Source organism: Pseudorasbora parva, chromosome 6 (genome assembly GCF_024679245.1).
Source record: "Pseudorasbora parva isolate DD20220531a chromosome 6, ASM2467924v1, whole genome shotgun sequence".
In the NCBI taxonomy this organism is placed as follows: Eukaryota; Metazoa; Chordata; class Actinopteri; order Cypriniformes; family Gobionidae; genus Pseudorasbora; species Pseudorasbora parva.
The window spans coordinates 33,041,735-33,067,849 of record NC_090177.1 but is presented as its reverse complement, the minus strand read 5'-3'; the positions used below and the strand labels follow the sequence as shown (position 1 = coordinate 33,067,849).

At 38.8% G+C, this 26,115-nt stretch overlaps 1 protein-coding gene across 5 annotated transcripts in view; it reads right to left on the bottom strand.

Moving 5' to 3' along the window:
- sulf2b (sulfatase 2b) overlaps positions 1-24,514 on the bottom strand; it is a 191,095-nt gene extending 166,581 nt beyond the window's left edge. For 2 of the 5 annotated variants that reach the window (XM_067446721.1, XM_067446722.1), the window contains exon 1: positions 24,066-24,514. The gene's annotated coding sequence lies outside the window, so the exon portion shown is untranslated. The remainder of the gene's footprint in view (positions 1-24,065) is intronic. The other 3 variants (XM_067446714.1, XM_067446717.1, XM_067446720.1) reach the window with 2 other exon arrangements.
- Positions 24,515-26,115: the final 1,601 nt, after the last annotated feature.

Here is a 26,115-nt window from a genome sequence, read left to right as displayed (position 1 = left end):
GTTGGCCACAGTCTATGGGGTTGGCGCGCGGCGCGCACGCGTTTTGTTGTCACGGCTACATAAACAAATTTCTGCACACAGGAAGACAGATGTTTTGGTAATATTTCATGTATTTTAATCACAAAAACAAACGTTTGCATCAAGTGAAAGCATCGGACACATTGGCTACGTTACCTACATAATAAGCTGTTTTAAATTTAAAATGTTCAATGTCTAATCGCGCTGATGTGACCGAGGGTATCCATCCTCTAAGTGAGCAGTTTCATCCCAGGACTATTCCGGTTTTAAACGGAGTATTGGCGCCCGTAATGCACTCTACATGTAACTGTTTTCACTGTCATGCCGCGGATGCGCGTGGCGTTTCTGTTGCGGGTCAGCCACGGGGCTGCGTGGCGTTTTCTCTGCCTTTGCACACTAGAAGCGTGTCTGACGCGGCGCTGCTGCTGCTATTGATGCGGAGGGAAGCCCTATTCCTAATGTTAAACATAAATAGCCTACTGATACAGCAAAGAAAACGTCGGGAGTAGCCACATATCTATGGTATTGACGGCAAAATAGGCTACAGAATATTTCGTTCTGTATTGACAGTTGCAATATTTCAAAATCGATAATTGTCGTTTTTTATTATTAAAATTAAGCCTATATCTGCATTTATGTAAACCTACAGACTTTCAAACATGAAAATGTAATTTAATAATATGTATTCATGTCAAAATGATATATAAACATCTTTTCCTATTCTATTTTGCCTGGAGACGCTCCCAACACACGTGAAAAATAGGCGCTCTTCTATTTCTAGCATGCACGCGTTTTCCGCGCGTCACAGGCAGTGTGCAGAACCTGTTAACATGGGAGCCGAAACAAAAACAGACACGCCACGCAGCCGAGACGCTCACGGTTGCAGTGTGTCCCTGGATTTGATTAACCAACTTGTTGATATTTAATCGATGGGCATAGCCTGTAGGCTGAGTTGCATACATAGAAAAATCGTATAATATGTTTCTTTGTTGTAGGTTTATACTTATTTATTTGTGTGTGTGTGTGTGTGTGTGTGTGTGTGTGTGTGTGTGTGTGTGTGTGTGTGTGTGTGTGTGTAGCCTACTTTATGTTTTCAAGGTTTTATTGAATGCATTGCTCTTGTATAGTCTTACTTTGGAATTTTAAGAGCAATAAACATATATTGCAATGTTAAGGAATTCATTTTTTCATTCAGATAATTAAATCAACATGTATAAATTGCTATTAGGCAATTAATGGGGAGATAATCGGTAATCGAATCGAATCGGACAGGAAAAATTAATCGTTAGATTAATCGATGCATCGAAAAAATAATCGCTAGATTAATCGTTTAAAAAATAATCGTTTATCCCAGCCCTACTTGTGAGTATTCATTTATTTCCAAAAAAACGGGTCCTAAAGCATGGTGTACAAAACTAACTCAAGATTTCTCATAAAATCAGCAAGCCTCGTTGCTTTATCTTGTGCATTCAGTCTTTAAATCATGTAGAATGCATTGTTCTTCACTGTAGGCTTAATTTCAAATTTTGTATGTGACTTTACAGTCCCCACGGTCAGTCAGCAACACATTAGTAAACATTTCATGTCTCCAGTCCTCCCTCTAGCTCCCACTCTAATTGGCTTTTCAAAGTCGCTATACAATGATGTATTGGTTCATGCTAAACAATCAATGTTGGCCTAATTAAATCCTGTTAATCATCATCTTATCACAACTTATTCTCACACCTACACTTCAAAAGCATGTTCTGTGTTCAATATCAGTTAAGCTCTATCATCAACACTTGTGCATTCGGATGGCGATTCATTCACGGTGGAGGAGCGAATTTTGTGATTATACGAACCTGGGAACGCGCTGCTCACGTGGTCAGCTGAATGATGGTCTGCTGTAAATAAAATGTTGGCTTGGAATAATAAGAATAAATTCATATTTAATTTACTAATAGGATATTATTTAAATCTGATTAAAAATGGGGAATTTACTGTATAAAATTACTGCCGTAATGATGGCCCATGTTCAAATGTTTGTGTGTTATTTTACTCTTTCTCTTTTAAGCTGTGATGAAAGATTATTATTGTAAATACGTTCCAGCTTTCCAGTAATAAAAGTGTAGGCTAGATCTTTAAAATCTAAATTACCGCAAAGCGCAACAGTATGGTGCTCCGCAGTGGTCAAAAAGGATATAAACAGAGAAGCGATCTCTTCTAGAAAACTCTGAGATGTGGATTTCGATGGCAATTAAATGACCACGCATCCACATTTTTACGCGGGTGGTGGAAGAAAAACACTGACGTTCTGGATTCGTTCGGCAATAAAATCACAGACTAGCTGTTAATGATGAAAATATTTAAGAACGCGCAAGAAACAATTACCATCCGAATAGGGCTTATGATGCATAAAAATATTCATAAGGAGATCGTAAAACTAATCCATATGAATTGAGTGGTTTAGTCCAGCTTTTATTCAAATATTGATCAGTGAACATAAACAAGCTCAAATATGCTGCGTAACACGAGAATGAACCTCATTGGCACTTGCAGAAGCTCAAACGTGCTGCGTAACACAAGAATGAACCTCATTGGCTCTTGCAGAAGCTCAAACGTGCTGCGTAACACAAGAATGAACCTCATTGGCTCTTGCAGAAGCTCAAACGTGCTGCGTAACACAAGAATGAACCTCATTGGCACTTGCAGAAGCTCAAACGTGCTGCGTAACACGAGAATGAACCTCATTGGCTCTTGCAGAAGCTCAAACGTGCTGCGTAACACAAGAATGAACCTCATTGGCTCTTGCAGAAGCTCAAACGTGCTGCGTAACACGAGAATGAACCTCATTGGCTCTTGCAGAAGCTCAAACGTGCTGCGTAACACGAGAATGAACCTCATTGGCTCTTGCAGAAGCTCAAACGTGCTGCGTAACACGAGAATGAACCTCATTGGCTCTTGCAGAAGCTCAAACGTGCTGCGTAACACGAGAATGAACCTCATTGGCTCTTGCAGAAGCTCAAACGTGCTGCGTAACACGAGAATGAACCTCATTGGCTCTTGCAGAAGCTCAAACGTGCTGCGTAACACGAGAATGAACCTCATTGGCTCTTGCAGAAGCTCAAACGTGCTGCGTAACACGAGAATGAACCTCATTGGCTCTTGCAGAAGCTCAAACGTGCTGCGTAACACGAGAATGAACCTCATTGGCTCTTGCTGAAGCTCAAACGTGCTGCGTAACACGAGAATGAACCTCATTGGCTCTTGCAGAAGCTCAAACGTGCTGCGTAACACGAGAATGAACCTCATTGGCTCTTGCAGAAGCTCAAACGTGCTGCGTAACACGAGAATGAACCTCATTGGCTCTTGCAGAAGCTCAAACGTGCTGCGTAACACGAGAATGAACCTCATTGGCTCTTGCAGAAGCTCAAACGTGCTGCGTAACACGAGAATGAACCTCATTGGCTCTTGCAGAAGCTCAAACGTGCTGCGTAACACGAGAATGAACCTCATTGGCTCTTGCAGAAGCTCAAACGTGCTGCGTAACACGAGAATGAACCTCATTGGCTCTTGCAGAAGCTCAAACGTGCTGCGTAACACGAGAATGAACCTCATTGGCTCTTGCAGAAGCTCAAACGTGCTGCGTAACACGAGAATGAACCTCATTGGCTCTTGCAGAAGTTGCCTAGACTGTCAATGGAGGGACAGAAATACCTCAGATTTAATTAAAATGTCTTAATTTGTGTTCCAAAGATGAACGAAAGTCACACAGGTTTAGAACATGAGAGTGAGAAATTGATGACAATTTTCATTTTTGGGTGAACTAACCCTTTAATGTGTGTTGCCTGTTTTTTCTGTAATATTATAGAAAGCTAACTGACAAAGTGCAAAACTTTCATCTGATATCAGCTTAATATAATATACATACTGAATAGCAAGCCTACATTTTAAAAAGGTAGAAATGTAGAAGTGACAGTTAGAATTAGGTGACAGAAAACATTGAGGGAAAAAGAGGGAAAGTGATTATTAAGAAACTAGCAATTTGCAGTTTGACATGAACCACTTTTCTTTTTGGCAGTTTAATCAAGTGTAAAATTTGTAAATGAAAAAAAAGATAACCAAGAAAACCCACAAACACATGAACATGAGCGCAACATGTCACTGCTCAAAGGCTTCTTTTCTGACCCAATTTCCCATTGTTAAATTAACTTTCTCTCTGTCATTCACATGGAAACCTCATGACCAACACAATTAGCCTTTCACACAAATTTAGAGAAAATTGGAGAAAGCAAATGAAGTGGAGCCCTAACTGATCAAACAGAATTAAACAAAATGACTTAAATTATACCTCAGCTCTTCTGAAAGCTGTATTAGGTCAGGCTTATCTACTTGTGAGATAATTTTATTGGTGGAGCTAAATTGTAGGCATGTTAAGAGAAAAGGCCAGGATAGAGAGCCAATAAAGAGGTGGGTAGATAAGCAGGGAGACGAGTGAACGCAGTGATGTGTGAAATGAGAGAGAGCGCAGACTGACTTGACAAGGTGGCTTAAAGCCATGACGGGATGAAAAAAGAAAAAGAGGACGCGAGAGAAAGCTTGAATCTCAAGATTAAATATTCAAAGATGTTTTGACATGATAAAGAATTGCTTTTGTCGAAGCGTTTGACTATTTTATCACCTTTTTTTTTTGATTGTGATTGTGATTGAAATAATCACACTGTATAATTGAAAAAATAGTAATCTATTTGATTGAAGTTGATGCAAATAAAGCTGTGCTAAAAGAGCTCAGCAGCAAACTCACCAGAATCATTGCAGATAATGCAATTAAAACTCCATAGATGTTTAAATTACTTATATATTTACATATATTTGAAAATTTTGCAACTTTAAATATATTGAATGTTCTACACTATAATATACTTTGTATCATCACTTTTCCCATTCCATGAAGGTGCAGTCACATAACCAGCAGCTTTCTGTTGGTTAACACAAATCACCATGATGCCGTTTTAGAATCGGCATGGGGAAATCTTTCACCCTCAGATGAAAATCCAGATGGATTGAAATTACTGGATTTTTTGCAATAATTCACAGAACAGCAGTAAATTTAACCACACTTTTACACAATGCTTTATGAGAGATGAGACAAGTACACCGTATTCGTAACAACAATAATTTATGAATACTGCTGGGTATCGATACTTTCGAGTTGATACTTTTTAGGCAGCAAATTTCGATACCTAATGGGTTCATCTAGTAAACGTCAATAAGCAAATAAGCATGCAGCATGCATGATTTTTAAAAAAAAAAAAAAACCCCAATAGAATCAGAAACAATTACTCTCTGATTATGTAATCTAAATGAAAGGTGCATTTCTCTCTAGACCAAAATACTGCAGCGATGACGAATCAGCCTCGTCAACTTCATCTTTACAGCTAACAGCGACTCAAACTATTAAACTGACTTAAAGGAACTGTATGTAAGAAATGTATTTAAATTAATCATAAAATGGCCCTGATATGTCACTAGACATTAAGAAATCATGTTCATTTCAAATACTTATATCACTGACAACAGTAGAACGGCCATGATATTGTCGTTTAAAAGTTGTTGTTGCAGCCCTCAACTGATGTTGATGTTGTCATGTTGTGTTTTGAAGCTCCGCCCTCCACCTATCGACCAATCACGAAGTCAGTAGTGTTTCAACATCCGGGTTGCCAGATCTGCTCTAGTTGCCACAGCTGCAGATCTACAAACATTCCTGCTGATCCTGCAGAATATCTGGCAACCTCGAGTCTGGGGGAGGGGAAGATCTGAAAGTGATAGCAGTACCAGTTTTGGCCACAATCTTAGATACACTTCCTTTTATAAACAATTAAAATGTCGACTTGCATTTATTTGTATAGTGCTTTCCACAATACATATAGGGCCCTATCTTGCACCCAGCGCAATTGACTTTGTACACCGACGCATGTGTCATTCCTATTTTGCACCCGCGCAAAGCGCGCTTTTCCCTCCACAGAAGCACGTCGCTAAACTAGTGAATGAACTTGCGCTCCCTGGGCGGTTCAGCGCAAAAAAGGAGGCGTGTTCCGGCGGAAACAATCCCTGGTGCTATTTTGCTGTTCCATTAAACAGTTGCGCCACTGACCAGAAAAAACCTGGCCTAAAGTCAGTGGCGCGTTGCGCGTTGTTCATTATGCTATTTTAAGGGCGCATGCTTGACCATAATGTATAGCGTGCACAACGCGCATACACTTTGCTCATGAAATCTACACAGATGCAACAGTTATTTTTGCAAATCATAAATTGTTACACTAAAAAAAAAATATTAACACATTGTGGTGTGCCACGAAGATGTGAAAAAATAGGCATAAATCTAGCTTACAAATTATTCAGGCTTATTGTAGTAATTAAGGATCAGACCTGTTTGCCCAATATATAGTGGCAAGACATATATATATATATATATATATATATATATAAGGACATCTGACAAATTGGTTTGTCCGTCAAGAACCAGAAAAAAAATCGACTGAAAAAAATAAAAAACTGTTTAACCGACGCGATTTTGGGTGGGTTTCTCCCATCCCCATACAACACAACTTCTCTGTCTTTCACTCCTTTACGAAAGGAAAATATATTTACCAATATATTAGTTGAAATATATTTTAATATATTGTAAATATATGGAATAATATATTGTTGGTATTATAAAATATATTATATATTCATGTAATATATTGCAAAATATACAAATGATTGCCGCTTTCAATAGATTGCAATATATTGAAAGATATAAATATTAATTCCCATATATGTTAATATATTTCCTAATGTATTGCATGACATTTTCCAATATACTGCAATATATTTTTGTTTCGTAAGGGCTGCTCTTACAAGAACATCAGTCACGTCGGCTGTGAACCGCTCCTGGCGTGCGCCTGGTAAATACGCCATAATAATAGCAATCCATAATGGAACTTGCGCACCTGCTTTTAAAGGGAATGTTGGATGCTGCTCTGATTGGTTTATTCACGTTACGCCCAAACCACACCTATGAATAATGAAGCTACTTCAGACCAACCCATTTTAGATTTGCGCCGGGCGCAAGAGCCATTTATCCCGCCGGGAAAATAACAACAGCGCCGAGACCCGCCCACAAAGTTACTTGCGCTCCGCGCTTTGACACTTTCAGATCGTTAAAATAGGGCCCATAGTGTCAAAGTAGCTTTACAGAAAGTGCATGTGTCTAAATACCAAATTTAAATTTGGTTCATTCACACTGCCAGCAAAATACCGTAATATGTGCGCTTTCATCCACAACCCGTAACGGTCCCGGGTCGAGTTGACACGTGACATCCTGATGTGACGTATAACAGCAAGCGATCTTAGCTTCAGCGCGGATAGTAAGGAGCTCCGTGGTCTCGACTTGTGTCCAGTTTGCACACATTTCTGCTTGTTTAATTTTAGTTTATTTTGTATACGAACACTCTCTGCGTTTAAAACACCGACTAGCTCTTCTGGCACTGCAGGGTTGTATTATTGAAACAACAAGCTCTAGGAGTCGCACGATAACTATGTACACGTTGCGGCATTAGTTTCGGCTTTTGTTCACACAGCGTTCGTCCCGGGTCGAATACCGCAATATTACTAGGTCCCCGACCCGGGTCGAATTCGGTAATCAATCCCGGGACGTGGTTGCTTTCACACAGAAGGCGACCCGGCAATGTTCCGGGAATATTGCGGGTCCGACGTGCAGTGTGAAAGGGGCTTAAGTGATGCATTTCAGAAATGTAGATATACAATGGGGACAGAATACATGCTGTTACCTTTTGGAATAAAACAGCCCAACAATTTAAATAATTGTTTTAAACTGAAGATGCACTATATTTGATAATTTGCTGCCATTAGGGCTGCACGATTATGACAAAAATCATAATTGTCGATTATTCCCTTGAAACTGTAATTGCAATTATTAAACACAATTATCACAATTTACATTGAATGATGTTGTGAATAGCTTTATACTAGGGGTGTAACGATAACCTTGTTTCACAATTCAATATAAATCACGATACTTATCAATGAACTTATTGTTATTTTATGACAAAATAAAGAGTTTTTTTTTTACTTTCTTTTTTTGTATTTAGTTTTTATTATTATTAAAATATTATTATGTTGTTGTATTATTATCATCAGGACCCACAAAAATTCCCCCTTTTGCATTATTATACTAGCCTGATGTGGTCATACTCAATTCTAGTCAGAATATGAGTCTGAAACAGCTCCATTGGGCTGCGATTATGGGGCGTGTTTCAACCGAACCAGGAAAGACCTCAATTGGACAGACCTACAACCAATCAGAGCAACGAAGCGACACATTACGGTAGTTGTCAAATGTCAACAGAGCTCAACTGCACTGTGTTGCAAGGTCCTTTTTTTCCACGGGTTGAAGTGACTATTATGTGATATATAGACCCATGAGTACGAATTTTAGCAGGCAACCTTGCCAAAATAACACACATTTTACCCCCCAAACGCCATTTTTCCCCCGGAGAACCCCCCCGAGAAGCTATTGTTTAGGGCTAGTAGTTGGCGGGTTTTGTTGTAAAAACTGGAATCAGGCTGGAATACACGATCTTTGCCAGTGTTGTAAAAAAATAAAATAATTTAATGATACACAGAGTACTTACCCAACATGATCATCATTTCTGAGAGAAATTGTGAAGGTGATGCAGATACAAACAAGCTCTCCGTTTAGGATTTGATCAAATATAATCCAAGCCTCTTTGATGACGTGATGATTACGTTACTGTTGATCATCTGTCCATCATCGTCTAAAGCCCGCCATGATGATTTCATTGGTCCGAACAGTTTCTGTTCGGGAATAATTACTCCTCTATGGAGCGAGGCCAGACCGAACCGGCCGACCTAAAAATGTTGTGGGCCGAGCTAAGTTCGGCTGGCATCCAGGCTATTATTATACATTATATTCAACATTATATAGTGGTTTAATGTAGTAATGTCACTGAAACGGCAGAAACTATTTTTTTTTTCCCTTACGCATTACTCACACTTTCAATGCAGGCACCATCTCTCCCGGTCGCTGTCCCTCCTCTCACGCTATTAAGGCACTATACATATAAGAATAAACCATCTAAAATGCTTTAAATAATTATACTACTAAATATAAATGATTTTTGCGCTTTCACTAAAAGGATTCCAGCAGCGCTCGCGATCCAGATGATCAATGCAATCCGTCTCAGTTATAATCACAAGAAAGCTTGTAAAATGACTATTCCTAAACTGTAAATGTTTAGCTCATCTAAAAAATTTAATTCGGCATGTACTCACTCTCATGTTGTTTCTGCATGTCGCGCAATCATTTGAACGTCCGTGTTTTATTCAGTATACGAGTCGTGGTAAATCTGGTCATCAGATAAAGCCATTGTGCCATTTAATAATAATAGTCGAGGTATCAGTATATCAACATTTTTTGAATGATACCCAGCTCTAATTATGAAATAAAATGTAATTACTTAAACACCTTCAGTATGACAGAAGATAAATCTGTTTTTTTTATTATTATGGGTTTATTTTGCTCTAATAACCCGTGTACTACAAATTACATATTTGTGCAAAAACGTGGGACTAAACGTGTATCTCCCCCATGTGTGTGTCCCACTCTTCTTTCTCTGGTCCTTGTTGTCTTCTCTGACCCCAAAGGACATTTGCTCAAATAAAAAAACATGTTCCCTTTGTCCAAATGGCATGAGACTTTCAACGGTTGTCAAAACTCTCTAGATCTACAAATAAAAACATTTAATGGATTGATATCGGTTTTTATGTCCGTGTGACAAAAAAAGTCACACTCAGGGTCTTCGGAGACTCTGGAGACCCCGCTTAGAAAATGGCCAAAATTCATCCTCAAAAACAGAAACAACACAGAACATGCATACAGGAATAAAGTGTGAAGACCCCAAGACCCTGAGTGCAATTCCCAAACGAAGGCCGGACAAAGGTTGAGGTAAAACATACCTTCCATTTCACCATTTCATACCTTCCACACTGATCTCTCTCTTGTTATCTCACTGCCAGACTGAGCTACACACAGAAATACACATGTAAAGACACGCAATTGCTAATTACAAGTATGCATGCATATCGATACAGCTCCTGACTCAGCAGAGGACAATCCAGTGGTAACATGTGAGATGCAAATGAAGAGGAAGCACCCAATAGCCCTGAGCCCAACTCTAAGCTTTCCACATGGCCAGAGTGAGTGTGTGTGTGTGTGTGTGTGTGTGTGTGTGTGTGTGTGTGTGTGTGTGTGTGTGTGTGTGTGTGTGTGTGTGTGTGTGTGTGTGTGTGTGTGTGTGTGTGCGTGCGTGCGTGCGTGTGTGTGTGTGTGCATGTGTGTTTATACGGAGCACTGGATAACTTCATATGCCTGCGTACCTGTGGTAAGCATGGAATATTTCAATAAACAAGGAACAGACCTTCTGTATGTGCTCCTGTGTGTGTGTAAGTTCGGGCATTAAGCCAAGCCCTGACTGATGTTCCATTCTGAAAACATTTATGTTGACCCGCTAATGGCAACCATGCTGCCGTTCAAAGACAGCGCTAAAGAAACAGAGAAAGACACAGAATTCAAAAACACACTTACAAATAAAGGTTCCAATTAGGACCAAAAGGGCTTTACCAGTCTGATGTCATTGGAGAACTTTTTTTTAGTTTCAACAAAGAACGTGTTATTCTCCAGTTCTTTAGAAAATCATCTATGTGGTGTTTTAAAGAACTAATGAATACGGTAATCTGAAGTGCTTAAAATTTAACAATAAGAATAAATATCAAACATCTTTAGACAACCACTGATACTCCTATCTAACAAAATACAATGCAATAGCTTGTTATCAAGAATTCCCCATTCTTAATACTGTAGCTACGTTTACATGCCAAATATTTTATTAGTAATCTAATTGATGGCTCAATCAGACTGAAAGTGGATCGGACTGGACACACTTGTAGCCAATCAGCAGTATCCACTTATGATGGGGGAAAGGAGAGAGTGATAAAGGGGGAGATTTGAAGAAAGACTGTAGAAAGTGATATGGCTGAGAGACATTACAAAAGAGAAATGGTCAGAGGAATATCGCTGAAAAAAAAAGTATGATCAGGCAAGAGCTTTAGGACCCACTGTAATATTAGAAAAGCTTTCCAGAGCTGGAGAGACAGAAGGCTTGAAAACGGACACAGAGGTTGCATTGTTTCTGCTCCACACATGAGTAACATTGGTTTTGCTATGTTTCACAGAACCTAGATATTCTGTTGCTTCAATGTTAGAAAATCATTTTGCTTCGCTTCAGCTATGATAAAGAGACATCCACTTCCACAACATTGTGTGTGTGTGTCTGTGTGTGTGTGTGGGGGGGGGGGGGGGGGGTAAGGGATAAGTAACAAAGGGAGGATTTGTTTGTTTGAGTTGATTTCAAATATAACAGTGTTTTCAGAAATCACTTACTGCACCTTTAAATGGGTGGGTCTCTTTCAAGACTTCATTGTAAACACCCACTATGGTTGTCTAACATCTTTGCATATGAAATAATTCATTCTTTTGAAAACCTTTACTGTTTTTAAATCACAGCTACCAAGATTAACTAACCAAAGTTTGAATGTGACTTTCAGTCGTGTACAAAAACAGTGCAGTGATGTGTATGTTTATTTACATTTTACGAATATTAATTAGTTTATATTGTATGAACTGCAGTGGAGGAGACTAAATATTAACACAATTTTGCTTCTGACATATAGTATATGTCAAATATCTTTTTAGATATGTCATCAAGATAAAAAAAATGGCAAAGACAAAAATGGCAGTTAATGAATGAGAAAAAAACATGTATTGTTATTATTATTATTATTATTATAATATAAAACAATATTTATTTTTACATACAAATTTAACATTTTAGATCAAATAAATGAATTTAAAATGATTTATACTTTAAATATGTATATTGAATTGTTTTGCAGCATCCATTTGCTACTATTAAAAGATTCTTTTAATAATTTGCAATCATTTCAAACCTCAACAAAGCTGTTTTGGTGTGTGATACATTAATTATTCAATCAACCTGCTCACTTCATACTTTTGAAAACTGTACTTCTCAATAAATCATGTCATCTTAACAAAGTAGGGACAGCATCCTGTCATAATCACGATTTGACTAGAGAGCAGGTTCAAGGTGTGGCGATAAACAGCCCGCAGTGTACTGAAACAAACACACATGAGTTTCCAAGGAAAAATGGTCTGTACACACACGCACATGTCCCAGTACAGACACGCACACCCCCACGCACCCCTGCTGTTAAGCAAACAGAGTGTAACGGGTGAAGAGCTCTTTAATGCAGAGTTCCAGCTACCTGCTGTGCACTACAATTCCAGTACAAGACTCGTGGAGGAAAGAGAAAAGAGGCATCTTCCCTCACCTCTGCACTGTGTATATACCCAACAAAGACTAATACAACCCCTATTTCCTAAAATCTCAGAAGTTTTGGAAGTTGACATCCTGGAACAAGCCAGATCTGTTCTGCCTGGCCGACCCCAAGAGCTGGCAGTAAGCTGTGCCGCCCCATGCATAGTGTAATCGGGAGTGTTAACTGATTTGTAATGTCAATGTCAGGGTTGCATCTTTAAGGTTTTATTATAAGATAAGTCCATTTTAAGTCCATATTGTTTTGAATGATTACGCTTCATTTTTCTGTAAGGTTCTTTATCATTATTGTTGCTGTTGGGGGTAACGCATTATTAGTACTGTGCATTACGCAATCAGATTACTTTTAGTAAAGTAACATAACTATAAATTTGAGTTACTTAAAAAAAAAAAGTAATGCACATTACTATTCAGTTTGGTAAATTTTTTGTCAACATTTTTTAAACTACTGAATTCAAATTCTCGCCTTCATAATGTAGTCTCTTAGACATGTTCACTCATGCATGTGCTTGAACAGACAAAAAGTACAAAAGTAACAAAACATTACTTTCAATTAAGCCCCTTTCAGACTGCGATTCCGGCAAATACACGGATAATGCGACCCGGCATTTGTTCCCGGGCCGCTAGATTTGGTCCATTCACACTGCCAGCGAAATACCGTAATATGTGCGCTTTCACACACAACGCTTAACGGTCCCGGGTCGAGTTGACACGTGACATCCTGATGTGACGTATAATGGCGACCGATCTCAGCTTCAGCGCGGATAGTAAGGAGCTCCGTGGTCTCGACTTGTGTCCAGTTTGCGCACATTTCTGCTTGTTTAATTTTAGTTTCTTTTGTATACGAACACTCTCTGCGTTTAAAACACAGACTAGCTCTTCTGGCACTGCAGGGTTGTATTATTGAAAAAACAAGTTCTAGGAGTCGCACGATAACTATACGTACACGTTGCGGCATTAGTTTTGGCTTTTGTTCACACAGCGCTCGTCCCGGGTCGAATCCCGCAATATTACTAGGTCCCCGACCCGGGTCAAATTCGGTAATCAATCCCGGGACGTGGTTGCTTTCACACAGAAGGCGACCCGGCAATGTTCCGGGAATATTGCGGGTCCGACGTGCAGTGTGAAAGGGGCTTTAGAGATGCACAGGTCAACCGGCCAGAAAAAGGTTCTTTTTTCGGTTCTTTTTAATTTTTTTTAGCTGATGTCTATTCAGGACTTGCACACAAACTGAATTGTAATAATTTCCCAATATGTCATTTGTGTTGAAATTAGGGCCGGGACTTTAACGCGTTAATTAAGATTAATTAACTACGGGACTTTAACGCGTTAATTAATTACGCAAACAAATAAATAACAATTTTAACCACACTTATTTTTGCACCGCGGAACGTTTTTCAATGAAGGAGTTTCGATGGACCGATTATACTGGAACACCAACTAGCGCTCAGAAGTCACGACAACCATAGACATCCACAATAAAGGATAAAAAAATCCTTTGATATCTGTGATGACAACAACAAACCATAGTGAACATGAACGAAGAAGCTGATGAGAGCGCTTTGCTTGATCCCGTGGATGGGAATTTTTTTTAAAAAAAACGAAAGGATGGAAGCGTCGACAAGAGCATGGTTGTGTGCAAGCTATACAACAAGGAATTTGCGTATCACCGCAGCACATCGAACCTCAAATATCACAAATACACTTTTGCTAAACTTAAGGGCAAACATTGCGCTGGTCTGCTGGACTGAAAAAAATAAACAATATTTTGTTGGTTAAGCTTATGTATTCAGTCATTATTCAATGGTATACTAAAAATACATTTGAAAAATTACTTCTCATTGTTCTCAGGTCAAATATTTATATGCAATTAAAATGCGATTAATTTCGATTAATTAATTACAAAGCCTCTAATTAATTCGATTAATTTTTTTAATCGAGTCCCGGCCCTAGTTGAAATATTACAAAGTCTGGACATTAACACAGGCCAGAGACGGGACATCCTGAAGACAGACGGAAAGAAGAGAGCACAGACGTGCCAGCCGCGCAAATGCTGTGCCAGGCACGGCACACTCTCTGTGCAGGTTGTCACGTTGGCTTTGTTGACGGAAGTTCGCCTTTTTTTAGGCGCTGCGTAATATCATTGCCCTGCTGCACCCATGGTACGCCAGCAAAGAGCCTTGATTATTACAGTCCCTTGACATATCAGTCTAGAAAATTGCAACTTTTCCTCTTCCATCTGTCTTAGTACATGATGTAACTATGTGTAAATAGGAAAAATATTGGCGTTATTTTGTCCCTTAGTAAACAGTAGGCTAGATGAAGCCGTTTGTCTCCAGTCTTTGTGCTAAGCTAGGCTAGCAGTGGGCGCGTCAGACAGAGTTATGGCACACACGGAGATGATAATGATATATATGGACTTATCTAACTCTGGGGGATACGGTGAATAAGCTGTCCCAAAAAGTTGGCGTTCCTTTAAGTGATTCCAGAAATTACACATTTGTCTCAACCACTGCTGTCTTATTCCATGAACTGCTGTAAAATAATTCAACCTTTGCTAAACATTCCATAAAGCGCAGGTAAAGGTGCATGACTGCACAATGACTGCTCAAGTAACTGGCTCAAAAATGTACCTAGAACTGATCACCCAACAGCAAATTGAGATGAATGAGAACGCTAACAGACAGCCTAATCAAGATATTATAGCCATCTTTAATAAAACACTGTTCTCTCCATCGTTACTGTTTTCTTGTCTTTTTTGGTAGAGCTGTTTTCTGTGACTCACACCCTTATTCTTTTCCTCAAATGACCTCCAAGCCCTACTGAAGTCCATTTGCGTCAATGTGATTTTGTCTCTTCCCTCTTCAAATATTTAAGATGTTTTTGCTGTTAGTGTTCACTGCTGAGGTGAGGTGTGCTCGGAGTACATGAGTGTTACAGTACATAGATATGCTTTGCTTACTTTTAGCTATGAAACACTTAGGAGACATTATATGTTGCATTATACATGACTTTTTGCAGAAACCCCATGAAATCTTTCACAGACGCAGGTCTGCACATGTACACTGTAAATCTAAACTGCATAAATATGTTGTTAATGGCTTCTTGAAGCAGAAGTTCAACCGCTGACAGTGGCGTGCCACATATTTATGCAAACACAAATTATATTTTCTCTAAGGCGCAATGTCAAAATGTCAAAGTGGTATAACCATCATGAGATCGTAAAGAAGAAAAAGTGTCTGGAATTCTTGAGGGGAAAAAAACGAAGAAGATGGTGAATAAGATTTTGGTTTAAAATATTCATTAGAATTTAAAAAGTGGAAAAACAATGTCAGTGTGTATATCCAACACCATTTTAGTTTTAATGAAAAAACATAAAACAGGATTTTTTAAATAATGATGGTTGTTGTGTATACAATGAAAATATGAAAAATGTTTACTTCATGGTTTTACACCACCTGACACTTTTAACTATCCAGGGCCAAATTTACTAAAAACTGTAAAGTTAATATTTAGTCTTTAGTAAATCCTGACAGTATTTTAAAAATAAAGTGTTAAAATATTTTAGTGTTTAGTTAAAAATGGTACAGAAACCATTTCAAATCCGTAAGAATGTGGCACAACAATGTTTTTAATACTTTTTTGGGTCATCTTGTGCACCGACCCAAAAGCCAATTTAGTTTTTGCATTTAAGCAACATATATTTTTTATTTATATATATTTATATATATATTTTATATGTTTATTTGTATAAAGCTTACCTATTGTTTCAAAGCAACTTTACAGAGAGGTCAAAGGGTGAATATGTCATGGAAAAAAAAAAGCATTACACATGCAGTTGTTCAAAAATGTGTGTAATGGTGTCAGTGGCAGTGTTACAGTGTGTTTGAGTGAGCATTAGACACAGTGCCCCATTTACAGCAGCAGATGAATTCAGCAAACGCTACCTGAACGGGACGCTCAACAGCACATTACTAGAAAGTGTGCAGTCAAAACCAGAAACCAGTCAGACAAGTAAGATCATCAGCCAAATCAGAAGAAAGAAAGTGATAATGAAAACACTAAACCACAATAAGGAAAATAAATGATTCATTAAGGAAGAAACATTCAGTAAACTGCCTACAGAAGCTTATGTGTCGAGTCAAAAAATCCTCCTTCACGAGTAATAAGAGGCTGTCAGTTTGTCTCGTGGGGTGCTTCTCAAAATCCCTCCTCGTTTCCTCGCTCCTCCGTCCTCCGACCCGGAAACCAATGAAGCTCAGCCATCTTGTAGGACATCTCAACTCTAATTGCACCGCGAGGAGGAGAGGATCGAGGAGGGAGGAGGCTTCCTGAGGAGTCATGAGCGAGGACACACAGGTGTATCCTTTGCGGAAGTGTTGTAGTGTTCTATCGACTAAAGGTGATGCACATATTAATTCTCCTCCCCCTTCACATCACCACAGTTTATTAATTATTATAATTTTCAATACTGTTTACATATACAAGACACATATGAATATCACATTACAACAACCGTAATAGGACAGTTGCAGAATTATATCAAAGCACAAGAAAATGAAAAAAATATTAAACAAACTGTAATATTATACAACAAATAAAAAGCAGTTAACTGGGAATAATTCATTGTTAATAGTAACTGACTGGTAATGTAAATTTAACAAAAATGTATGGACAAATTTTGTGGAGGTTGAAATTATTACAAAATAAATGATTATGTCTAATGTTCAAGTATCGCGGCGTGCAAGCTAAATCCAGCGGTGTAGAGTCACCATTAATTGCCGACGCTTTGAAGTGACGCTAAAGAAAGCGAGGATATATCGTTTCACTTGCTTTAATTCCTCTGTCCTCGCGTCTTTTCCTTGCATCCTACCTTTTCCTCCTGAAGCGGGGAAAGGAAACGAGGATGCACAAATAAGAATTGACCCTTCGCTAAGCCACGACCGAAAACCGCAACAGGCCAATCGTGGCTTCATGAGTAAAATATATTTTTTATATATTTATATATAAATAAAATCTAGTATTATTATAAATAAAATCTATTATTATGATTATTAAATGTCAACAGGATTAACAAAAACAACTACGTTTGCTCCAATGAACTGAAAAAAAACATGAGGTTTTTGACTGATGCTAATTATTACATATGATGCAGTATATAGACTATAAAAAGGACTGGCTTGTAGCTTTATTTATTAGTTTTGTATCGTAGTTTGATTAGACAAATTGCGTGCAAATTAATGTGCCAGGTCCAAGGCGTAGATTAGACACACGACGTGTTAGCAGTAACGTTAGCCAGCGCGCTAAATATAAGCAGGAGAATCACTGCAAAGTGTTCAGGCTAACTTAATGTCTTGTGTTTATTCCATAAGATTTATTGATAAGCTGTTTAATTTATAATTATTTGATTATTTTCTAATTTCACTTACCCTGCGGTGAATGAACATAGCCTACATATGAGCGGCTGCTGATTGCGCTGGGACTTTAGCTTAAATTTTAATTAAATTATTCTCTGATCGCCATAGCATGTCATGGATATATCCCTTGAATGCATACTGCAGTCCCTTTTGTCTTGTTCCTTCAGATATTTCACTTGTTCGCTAAAAAATACTACTTATCTCCTTGGAAATTTCTGACACCGGTGCATACATAATGTTATAGACATGCCAGACGCAAAAGCTTGACAGGCGTAGCAACAGTAACTAAGGAGGGCGGGGCTTAACAAAGGGTCGATTGAAAAGAACCCATGGTGTCTCCTGACACTAAAAAGGTCAGTTAGTAAAACCTTATATGACCTTATAATACGGGGCCATTGAGTGCTTGAATCTGACGTTCTGAGGTGTGCCATTATTTTCTGGGAAAGCATTACATTATTTTTTGACCGCATTACAGTTCCATATCACTTCGCATATTTAACGGTAATAACTGAAACTTACAGGACTAAAAAAACAACTTAAAGCAACTTAAAGGCTACAAATTACATATTTTCACTAGCGAGGTAATAACGGCACTGTTTAGAGATGCACAGAGGTAGCCTAATACACACAAGCGCTCTCTCTCTCTCTCTCTCTCTCTCTCTCTCTGTCTCTGTCTCTGTCTCTGTCTCTGTCTCTCTCTCTCTCTCTCTCTCTCTCTCTCTCTCTCTCTCTCTCTCTCTCTCTCTCTCTCTCTCTCTCTCATAACTTCATTAAACTACAGTAGAATGATATTGATGGCTTAAGCCTCCGTTACCAGCTTTAAAATGACGTTTAGGAACTAGCAAAAGAACCGTTGGATGAGACGTGGAAGAAATAGTCCAACTTACAATAGCGATTTAAGTACAAATACCAGACGAATCCCTTTAATTATATAATCGGATCGATGTCTTGAGGTGTGGTAACTGTAGTATAAGCAGAATAATTGACTCCGGGCCGTTGAATTATTACAAAAATAATACACACCCGAGGTGTAATGGCCATTCCGCTTTGAGTGTGCATTATTTTTCTAATAATTCAACGGCCCGGCGTCAATTATTCCTTACTTAATACAACAACAAAACAGTGGCAAGGCTAGAAAGCTCCAAGTGGATAGGCCTTGGTGAAATAGGGTGGACCTACAATATATATATATATATATATATATATGCAGTTATCACTCTTACTTAATCTACCAATAAACCAGTTTTATTGATTACAGTAAAGACTTGAAGTTAATGGGAATGTTGGATTATAACATGTGTCTGTAATTGGACATGCAGAGTCATACACGCAACATTTTTTTCCAGCATTTCAAATGTTATTTTTAGTGTAATGACCAAAAACAATAGTTTATCCTTCTGAGATGGTTTTGTAAAACCGTTTTTTAAAACTAAACGTTTCAAAATGTTGACAACCCAAAAATGAATAGAAAACACTTTTATTGAACATTTAAAAAAATATGAATTACCACTATAACAAGCAGATGGCAGATTAATTGGCTCATATTATCCATTTCCTGTCATGTTTTTCAATCAGTTCGTTTTTGATTAAACACTATAAAAATACACTAGTGTCAAGCTGTGAAGTATGAAGTTCTCACAAAAGACTCATGAAAAACTAAAACTATTCTTGTGAATGAAATACACAGAAAGCAGCCCGCGCTCTCCCTCCCTGGCTGATGTCACTGACTGAAGCTGTCAGTCAGCAGTGCACGGCACGCTCACAGATTTCAGCACACTTGTGAAAACTCACATTTTGTTCAATGAATATAACTAAAGTGCATAATAAATCTTTAATTTACCATGTGTTGACGCTTTGTTTTCACATGAAAGTGAAAACTGAAGGTTGAATTTAATCTTGCTGAGGAGGAACACTGAGTAACGTTTCATTTTTTATATCATCTTACGATTGAAGATATATATTCTTATTATAAACTAAGAATTACACTATTGATACTGTTAAAGCTACCTCAGGGTGTTCCGTGCATATGGCCAATTGAATACTCACTTTTGATCACAATGCAATGAACATTAAAATCTGCATTGGCACTGCCGCTGACCCAGAGAAAGCAGTTAGGCTATGTATGACAGCTTCACAATCTGTTCAACCACATAGTTGGCCTATCGTTATTTCGTGTTACAAATATTCAAACTATCACAGAAGAACTGGAAGGAAAGTTTATAGTTCAGATATAAACAATGATGTCTATGGAACGATCAAAATAGAGCAAATCACCTTTTCAAAGTAACTTGGCGCTTCAAGTAACGATTGTATGGATTACGATACAGGTAGACAAATGACTGTTTGTGTTTGTCACATGATTCAATTGAAGACATTCATGCAGATCTAGATCCTTGCTGAAAAAAGCATTAATTCCTTTTTTTAAATTATCTTACTGACCCCAAACATTGGCATCCAAATGACAAATACATAGATCTGTCTGCTTACAGAGAATAAAAAAAATAAAAAATCAGATTTCACACCAATTATGTATGTGGTTTGGAAGAGGTTTGTGACAGTTCGATTTCATAAGGGGTTTTTCCCTCTAAAAAAATCGGAACAATGCCTTGACTCATACTTCCGACTTCTAAAACAGCCAAATTATGATGCTATACTCCTTTCAAGTTAATTGTCTTCATATAAAAATGAACACCAATCAAAAGACTCTTTATTCCAATAACTGAACGAGGAAAAACATATCACCTTCATACACTCCCAGACTTTTAATCATTTTTCCTTGGTACCTTGTTACTAGTTTGAGTAATTAACAGAAGTTTATAAAACAAAACCTTCTGCTCTTGGCCCAAACACACTCAAACCGAAGTCAAACATCTGCCTTTAAAATCTGCTGCTATAAAGACAAAGGTCGTTGCGCATCACAGACAATAACCTATGAAACGGTCCTTTTCCACTGACACAGGCCTCAACCTCAGCCTTGACTGAGTGCAGTAACTTCCTTCCAGGCCTAGAATGTCCCTTTATGGAGGTTAACAGCAGGAGGAGAGGAGAAATAGAGCAGAAAAGGAGAGATAATGCAAGATAGACAAAGAGAGAGAGAACCCAAGAACACAAGAGTCCAATCTGCCGGTCCTGCTTCGCCACCTGTCAAAATCGTGGGAATTTACTAACCAAATGTAAGCAATCAGTGTAAACATTGGCTAGGCCGTGGAAGGCTAACCACGGTCAGAGTCCCAAAATCAACACAGCACTCAAAAACACAGAGCCAAAGTAAAGACACAGACACCACCTCTTAGACTGCTGCCGCTACACACACACTTATCAAAGACCGCTTGTGAGCTGAAGCTGATCTTCAAGGACCACGCTTGTACATTCATTAAAAACACTGAAATCATCAGTCGACAGTTAAATTAGATGATGGTTTAGTTTAGCGGTGGAGCTGCTTCCTTAGACACTTCCTCTTCCTTTGAAAAAAAAAAAGAAGTGAATATGGGGGTTTTGTTGGCTCAGCAAGTCTTGTTAGCAAGATATCATCTAAAGTAGTCCTTATCATAGCATAAAATAAGATATGCAGCTTATCCTGCACAGCTATTTAAGTCTGCAGCCTCACAAGAAAAAGAAATTATATTTAGCTGAGTTGTGAGTTTGCCATCGGAATTGAATTTCACAAGAAGACAAGGAGAGAGACTAGGTGCCATGAAATATTGCAAGGACAATATGTGATTGCATACAACAACAAATGTAAAATACTATTTAGTCCAGATCATCAATGACTTATCCTTATAAAAAAGGTGCTTTTCAATTTTCAGTTTAGAGTTTGAAACAGAAAGTCAGCGTCTCAAACTCAAATTTTCTTTTATTAAAGGTCCCTTTCTTCGCGATTCTATCTTTCAAACTTTAGTTAGTGTGTAATGTTGCTGTTAGAGCATAAATAATACCTGTAAAATTATAAAGCTCAAAGTTCAATGCCAAGCGAGATATTTTATTTAACAGAAGTTCCCTTTCAAAGCCTACAGCGAACGGCCGGTTTGGACTACAGCAGGAAGTGCAGGGATGTAATGATGTCACTAGAACCGTTTGTTGACTAACCCTCCGCCCACAAGAACACGCAAAAAAGGGGGCGTGGTGTTGTTTCTCTCTCACGTGGAGAAGAGCGCGCATTCAGCGCTTGCATCTCCCCGTTATGGTAAGAGGCGGGACCTTTCCGGGCAAAGTGCGCTAAGCTGCTGTCCAATCACAACACGGGAAGCGCTGGCCAAATCAGAACTCGTTACGTGTTTCTGAAGGAGGGACTTCATAGAACAAGGAAATCATCAGGCCGTTTTTAGGACAGAGGAAACAGCGCTGTACAGATAAGTAAACTGTGTGAAAAATACTGTGTTTTTTTTACACGCGAAATGAACTCATGTTATATTGCACACTGTAAACGTAATCAAAGCTTCGGTCATGAGTTGATGAAAAGCTAACAATAAGTAAATTAGAGTAATGTACAATTTAAATAAATCATTTTAAAATAAAAATATCCACTAAACCATTTACTAAAAAACATTCAATATTTTATGTCATGTGACCATTAACTGACAAACCATCCATGTCCTTATTCCTTAAATTAAAGAAATTCAAGCAAAACGTTTAGGTCAAAGGGGTTCGGCTGACAAGAAAGTGTGGGAATCCCTGCATTAAAGCTGCTATATGTACTTTTTCCGTCAGCACAAAATCTTGGGACATGTGGTCCTCAGCTCCAGGCCGCTGGAGCGATTGTTGCCGAACTCACGGCTAGCGAGCAGTGGGACTTTTATTATGACGGGACAAAGTCGCCGGCGCCATTTCTGCTTTTCCAGTCATGAGTATGAGGTAACGCAGCTCTGTTTATCATGTTAGATACATTTATGTGTGTTTAAATGTATGTTATGACGTTACTCTGTGCGTTCGCTCAGCGGCTGCTGTGACACTTGTTCACACTGCTAAGAGTAAAGCATTTCTGCCCAAAACAAAAAAATGAGGGTAACGCAGATATGACGCAAGTGACAGGCGACTCCCTCAGACGTCCCGGCACCTTGATTGAAATATCAATTTACAAATAGTTGGAAACATTTGGAATATTGTAAAAACTCAGCTGAACAAAATCTATAACACTGGCCTATTGGTTTTTGGTTATTTTACTGCAAAAATTCTACATAGAGCACCTTTAAAGACTCACTCAAAGAATCGGCCTAAACTGACTTCTGACTGAAATCAACAGGTAATGTGCTTTGTGTACATTTAAAGGTAAGATGCGTAAGAATTGTTCGATTTTTTTTTTTTTTTTTTATAAAACACAATCAATCAAAAAGTTTGAGCCACACTTGAAATGATTGTAATTAAAAACATACTGCATACACTTAAACATACATTTAAAAAGCATCCCAAGATGCACCTCTGACGTTGGTTGAGAGGATGTCCGGAGTGCGCAGTCAGAATTTAGACCAAAGGTGGCACTTTCAAGAAGCTCAGACGTTTTTAAAACATTTCTGGTCACCACATAATTTCCATGCTTTCAATTCTATTATTTCACATTTTTTTAATGGCTTTACTATTATTCTAAAATAAAGAACGGGTATCTGTGTCCAAACTTTTGACTGAAATGCGTTATTATGTGCAGTATATAGTTGGGGGGTGGGGGTGGGGGGGGGGCTTCCCATATCTAAGTTGACTTGTAAAATGTAAAAGAGCATGGAAGCTGTTGGAGACCTCAGGATGTCTCAACCCTATCATCAGCAGGTTTCCTCTGTTTGACACATGTCTAGGGAACAGGGTGTAACTCTGACCCTCCCTTTCTTTCAGTTAAACTTGAGTCCGTCAATCAGTCTGTCAGAGAAATAATAATAACAACACCACCCATGCGCCCACATAGAAAAATAACTCATGTGCTGTATGCCCAGTAACACAAGCCAAGGTAACATACAAACTGCTCCTTTAAGAGTGTGAAAGTGAAGGGCGAACAGAGAGGGAAAGAGGGAGGGAAACCTGTAAGCGCAACTGTGGAACGTCAAATCGCTGCGCTAGAACTCCCAGTGTGCGGTTACATCAGTTGAGCCAAGGGAGAGAGAGAGAGAGAGAGAGAAATAGAGAGACAGAGAGAGGGGGGAAAATAGGGCATGTCAGAGAAGCCTACCTCACACACAGCTGCAGGGGAGGCAGGTGGCAGTTTGTCCCCTTCTGTCCTGCGGCGGAGACCCCGAAACAGCGAGTCGGACTGGCTTGGGGGGGTGGGGGGTAGAGTGTGTTCCTTTTCTGTCCTTCTGTCTTCCAGCAGCCTGTTGCACTGTGGTCACTGCATTGCTGCAAAGTTTGTCAAACTTTCAAGTGTCTGTCAACACAGAAGTGAGAGCGAGAGAGGCTGGACGGAAAGATATAAACGAGACGAGTGAAAAAAAGGAAAGTTTGAACTGAAGCGGTTTCAATTTCCTGAACAACCTTGCACACTCTCTCTCTCTCTCTCTCTCTCTCTCTCTCTCTCTCTCTCTCTCTCTCTCTCTCTCTCTCTCTCTCTCTCTCTCTCTCTCTCTCTCTCTGTTCAAGCTGTACCAGAGGCAGTGAGCTGGCTGAATCGGGACGGCAAGAGCCATCTGTTAAAACACGCCTGCCTCTTTTGCTTTACTCACATTCTCCCTCAATCGCTGAGCGACCGAGGGAAGAGGAGGGGGAGGTAAAGAAAGAAAGATACCGAAAAAGAGAGGCTGTACTGCCTGCTGGTACCCAATCTGAACACTCAAACGCTCACAAAGGGCAGCACAGGCGGAGCTTGCGGACAGAGCGAGTGAAAGGGGAAAGCTTGGCTTCAGTGTGCAGTATTCATGGTTATTCATGTGGCTTCTACCTTCTGGGCTTAATAGTGCGAGTTAGCGAGAGGAGCAGCACTTCACACAGACAGCTTCAAACGCACACACTTATTACGAGTCCTACAACTTTTTTTTTACCTTGATAATAAAAATATTCTATAATCGCATTTAAGGTCCCCTTACACACTCACACAAATTGTATCTGAACTATATATCTTACACTTGAGTAACAAACTGATGTTTTTAAAAAATGTCTTTGGTCATATTTTGCGTAGCCTAGAGAACAATGTTTGACATTTCCTCTAATGTTCAACAAGGTTGCATTTATTTGATCAAAAATACTACAAAAATACAGTAAAAACTGTAAAACTGTGAAAGCCAATTACAACTTAAAATAACCATTTTCTATTGTAATAAAATTAACCGTTAGTGTAGATCGTATACCTCAAAAAGAAAAGGAAAGAAAAACATACTTGATGACACTCCTGAGTAAGAAAATAGCCTACCTCTGAGCTAGGGCAATGATGTTGTATGTTTTAATGCCTGTGTCAATTTTCCCATTCCTCCGCCTTCTATTCCTGAGAACGGCGAGGTGGGAGAGAATGTTCTATGAGAATGATATAAATGGTACATGGTGAACCCGTAAGGTTATCCACCGCCTCCAAGGCCTCCGGTAACAGATTTAACTAAGACCGGAATAGAACTCAAGGATTTCAGTTATCAAGGGAGATGGGAGAGAGAAACTTGATTTTTACATTTCCTGAAGAAAATGTAAGCAGTGCTTGTCCCTGCAAAACTAGCCTACATGATGTTTGGGGCTTCTGGGAGGTTGCCGGGCTGTTGAAATGTGGTTGCTAAGGTGCTCAGTTGTTGCTAGGTGATTACTTACTGGCCTAAGAGGCAATCAATGATGTGCTGGTGTCTGTGATTGCTTAAAAAAGAAGTTACACCACTTCATGATATGATATGACATTCATGATAGTGGCAAAAATTGTAACGTATACTACTGGTTTACATTTTTTTAAATTCTTTAGAAAGTAGTCTCTTATCATCACCGATGCTGCATTTATACATAAATCTACATAAATTGTTCTCGGATATTTACATAGAGGGTATGTGGCTTATTTAAGGGCAAAAATTGTCCAGATACAGTTTTACAGGTCCATTTACAACCCTATAAATTGTCCCTAGGATGTAATGCTCTGTTTTTGCCTTATTTGGAAGAGTCACGAATATTAATGTTGAGCTCTGCTCTGATTGGCTTATTTCATCAGCTTGTGAGTCCTGACCGTTCTAACAGAACACAGACCGACTGAATGACACTTTAAGCAGAACATCTCAAATGGAGATTGCTAAAATACAGCCTACTTGTTTATTTATTGG